The sequence below is a fragment of the Papaver somniferum genome, unplaced genomic scaffold (genome assembly GCF_003573695.1).
Source record: "Papaver somniferum cultivar HN1 unplaced genomic scaffold, ASM357369v1 unplaced-scaffold_13012, whole genome shotgun sequence".
In the NCBI taxonomy this organism is placed as follows: Eukaryota; Viridiplantae; Streptophyta; class Magnoliopsida; order Ranunculales; family Papaveraceae; genus Papaver; species Papaver somniferum.
The window spans coordinates 1-3,052 of NW_020622174.1; the positions used below are offsets into that span (position 1 = coordinate 1).

Genomic DNA, 3,052 nt, shown 5'->3' on the forward strand with positions numbered 1-3,052 from the left:
CCCCCCCCCCCCCCCCCCCCCCCCCCCCTCTCTCTCTCTCTCTTATTAGACCGGGAAAATGTAAAACGAGTGGAGGTGCGGGGTATCGATCCCCGTACTTCTCGCATGCTAAGCGAGCGCTCTACCATCTGAGCTACACCCCCGACTGGCCGTCGACGGCTGGCGTGCCGCTTTGCTCCGTTTTTCGTAGCAGCACAAACTCGTCTTTCCCGTGCTGGGCGTCCCGTCTCCTCTGCGTCTAGGCCCAGTTTGCTCCGCCGGCATTGCACAGCGCGCACGTCGGGTCCTGTGGCGCAACGGATAACGCGTCTGACTACGGATCAGAAGATTCCAGGTTCGAATCCTGGCAGGATCGTGTCTCATTTTGCGCCCGCCAGGCCAGTCACCCCTCGCGGAAGATGGTTTGGGACCGCTCTCGGCGGCGGTCGTCCGTCTCGCGCCCTCGCTTCCCCGACAGGCTCCATCACCTGTCCTCCATTCGGGCATCGGCCGCCGACACGACGCTCGCGAATGGCAGCCCTCTGCACAGAGTCGTCTCTCACCAGCATCGGTGGTTCAGTGGTAGAATGCTCGCCTGCCACGCGGGCGGCCCGGGTTCGATTCCCGGCCGATGCAATTTTTGCCTCGTGCCAACGCGTCGCGGAGGGGCGGCCCGGCTGGCGCTGCAGCATGTGACCTCGCAGCGGACGGTGGGCGGACATCAGGCCTCCGTGGCGCAATGGTTAGCGCGTTCGGCTGTTAACCGAAAGGTTGGTGGTTCGACCCCACCCGGGGGCGTCACGTTTTGCCAGTCGTCATCTGGGACGACGCGCAGGACGCGGGCCACGCCTGGAGCAGGAGGACGAATCGGGGCGAGCGGGCAGCAGGGCCAGCAGCCGAGCCTGGCGTCGCGCTGTGGGCGAGCGGTGACGCCACTCGTCCGGCGCTGCATTGTCCGCAACTCGGACCGTGTGGCCTAATGGATAAGGCGTCGGACTTCGGATCCGAAGATTGCAGGTTCGAGTCCTGTCACGGTCGTCCTTTTGCTACCCTGCCCCGACCCTCGGCGCCAGCGTATGCGTGATGCGTGTTTTGCAAAATGTGGCAGCGGTGGGATTCGAACCCACGCCTCCGAGGAGACTGGTGCCTTAAACCAGCGCCTTAGACCGCTCGGCCACGCTACCTCCCATGGGCGAGTCGAGAGCCGCTCAAATGTTGACTGACTGCCACCGACGGGCAGGCCGACAGGGCAGGCCGCAGGCCGACGAGGGCAAAAAAGTGATTCCGCCCAGGATCGAACTGGGGACCTTCTGCGTGTTAGGCAGATGTGATAACCGCTACACCACGGAATCTCGATGAGAGCACAGCCCACCGGCTTCGTCTCATGAGCCTACGCCTCGTCCCTGTCGGGCAGGACCCTCGCCATTCCGGGTCACCTCTAGCTAGCGTCACCACCACACCCTTCCGCGGCCCACCGCGCCCTCCGCGCTCTCACGCGCTCTGGCCCGAGCGACGCAAAACGAACCGCTGCGACAGCCGGGAATCGAACCCGGATCAACTGCTTGGAAGGCAACTATGCTAACCACTACACCACTGTCGCTTGGCGGCGACATGAGTGCCGTCTCGACGTCACAGCCCTCGCACGAGCAGGATCAGGCGCAGACCCGGCACCCGGCCTTTGGCGAACCGTGGCGCGGGCCGAGGCGGTCGGCTGAATCCAGTTGGTTTCCGGGCGCTTCCTTCAAACCGTCTGCAAGGTGGTGTAGAGCGTGTGCGATTCCGTGGTGTAGCGGTTATCACGTCTGCTTCACACGCAGAAGGTCCCCGGTTCGATCCCGGGCGGAATCACGTCTCTTTTTGCCGCGCGTGGCTTGGGCCGCCTCTAGCCGACTGGCCACCGCCGCGACCAGCGCCTGCATGGCAGGGAGTCTTTGCAGGCCGGCGGCACTGGCCCCAGCGTCGACTCCGTGGCGCAACGGTAGCGCGTCTGACTCCAGATCAGAAGGTTGCGTGTTCAAATCACGTCGGGGTCAGGGCCCTCTTTTCGTTTTGCTTGCCCTGGCCATCGCACGTATCTGTGTTAGGTCGTCGATTGCAGAAGGGGTGAGGGAGCGCGTGGAGCGACCGCCACGGCCACCAGCAGCGGTCTGCCCGCCGCCGCCTCGGTAGCGCAGTAGGCAGCGCGTCAGTCTCATAATCTGAAGGCCGTGAGTTCGATCCTCACCCGGGGCACAACCTTTTTTCCAGAAGGTCCCCCCCGACGCTGACCAGCCCCGCGTGCTGCTGCGGCGGGTCCGGCGTCACTCACAGCCCCTATGGCTCAGTGGTTAGAGCACCGGTCTTGTAAACCGGGGGTCGGGAGTTCGAATCTCCCTGGGGGCATGCGTTTTGCTCGAGACGCGTGCGACCCGTGGACGCACGCCACAGGAGGCGCAGTGCGCGTCGCCCCTTCATTCGTCCGATATGGTCTAGTGGTTAGGATACCTGGCTTTCACCCAGGTGGCTCGGGTTCGATTCCCGGTATCGGAACGTACCAAACTTTTATGATGCCAGCAGAATCGCGAGACGAACAACAAAAAAATGAGTGACTCCTTCGAGCCGGATTTGAACCAGCGACCTATGGATGCCCGCACGGCGAGTGACTCGCCAACCACCTACAGTCCACCGCTCTACCAACTGAGCTATCGAAGGATCTTGTGAACGGGTGTCGGTGCGTGGCTTGGCATGCGGAGCGAGGCGGGGCGATGCGGCGCCGAGCGGAGCCGCATGCTGCGGTGGTCAGCCGCAGGGCAGAGACGGTCGGGAGGGGGTAGGGAATGGGGGGCGCAGGGGGCTGGCGTGCACTTTTCAAAGTGCTTGTGAAAGTGCTTGCTAAAGTGCAGCCCTTGGCAGCCACTTGTGCACTTGGGGCACTTTCGGGCACAAAAGGGCATAAGAATGGCCCATGGGGGGATCGAACCCACGACCTTCGCGTTATTAGCACGACGCTCTAACCAACTGAGCTAATGGGCCAGTGATGCTAGTCTGTCCGTCGGCGATGGCCCAAGAGCGACGGAGCGACGGAGTGCCGAGG

At 63.5% G+C, this 3,052-nt stretch overlaps 15 non-coding genes across 15 annotated transcripts; 9 read left to right on the top strand and 6 right to left on the bottom strand.

The window, feature by feature from the left end:
- Nucleotides 1-70: 70 nt before the first annotated feature.
- Nucleotides 71-143, bottom strand: TRNAA-AGC. The gene has a single exon. It is a non-coding gene; the product is annotated as a tRNA-Ala (tRNA).
- A 139-nt stretch (nt 144-282) lies between these two features.
- On the top strand, nt 283-355 carry TRNAR-ACG. The gene has a single exon. It is a non-coding gene; the product is annotated as a tRNA-Arg (tRNA).
- Nucleotides 356-544: 189 nt separating this feature from the next.
- Nucleotides 545-615, top strand: TRNAG-GCC. The gene has a single exon. It is a non-coding gene; the product is annotated as a tRNA-Gly (tRNA).
- Nucleotides 616-704: 89 nt separating this feature from the next.
- TRNAN-GUU lies at nt 705-777 on the top strand. Its single transcript has one exon. It is a non-coding gene; the product is annotated as a tRNA-Asn (tRNA).
- Nucleotides 778-944: 167 nt separating this feature from the next.
- TRNAR-UCG lies at nt 945-1,017 on the top strand. Its single transcript has one exon. It is a non-coding gene; the product is annotated as a tRNA-Arg (tRNA).
- A 64-nt stretch (nt 1,018-1,081) lies between these two features.
- On the bottom strand, nt 1,082-1,163 carry TRNAL-AAG. Its single transcript has one exon. It is a non-coding gene; the product is annotated as a tRNA-Leu (tRNA).
- Nucleotides 1,164-1,258: 95 nt separating this feature from the next.
- TRNAV-AAC lies at nt 1,259-1,331 on the bottom strand. Its single transcript has one exon. It is a non-coding gene; the product is annotated as a tRNA-Val (tRNA).
- Nucleotides 1,332-1,507: 176 nt separating this feature from the next.
- On the bottom strand, nt 1,508-1,579 carry TRNAG-UCC. The gene has a single exon. It is a non-coding gene; the product is annotated as a tRNA-Gly (tRNA).
- Nucleotides 1,580-1,754: 175 nt separating this feature from the next.
- Nucleotides 1,755-1,827, top strand: TRNAV-CAC. The gene has a single exon. It is a non-coding gene; the product is annotated as a tRNA-Val (tRNA).
- Nucleotides 1,828-1,940: 113 nt separating this feature from the next.
- TRNAW-CCA lies at nt 1,941-2,012 on the top strand. Its single transcript has one exon. It is a non-coding gene; the product is annotated as a tRNA-Trp (tRNA).
- A 126-nt stretch (nt 2,013-2,138) lies between these two features.
- Nucleotides 2,139-2,211, top strand: TRNAM-CAU. The gene has a single exon. It is a non-coding gene; the product is annotated as a tRNA-Met (tRNA).
- A 77-nt stretch (nt 2,212-2,288) lies between these two features.
- Nucleotides 2,289-2,361, top strand: TRNAT-UGU. The gene has a single exon. It is a non-coding gene; the product is annotated as a tRNA-Thr (tRNA).
- Nucleotides 2,362-2,436: 75 nt separating this feature from the next.
- On the top strand, nt 2,437-2,508 carry TRNAE-UUC. Its single transcript has one exon. It is a non-coding gene; the product is annotated as a tRNA-Glu (tRNA).
- Nucleotides 2,509-2,568: 60 nt separating this feature from the next.
- On the bottom strand, nt 2,569-2,670 carry TRNAY-GUA. The gene is made up of 2 exons: nt 2,634-2,670; nt 2,569-2,604 (listed from the first exon to the last, which is right to left on the bottom strand). It is a non-coding gene; the product is annotated as a tRNA-Tyr (tRNA).
- A 247-nt stretch (nt 2,671-2,917) lies between these two features.
- Nucleotides 2,918-2,991, bottom strand: TRNAI-AAU. The gene has a single exon. It is a non-coding gene; the product is annotated as a tRNA-Ile (tRNA).
- Nucleotides 2,992-3,052: the final 61 nt, after the last annotated feature.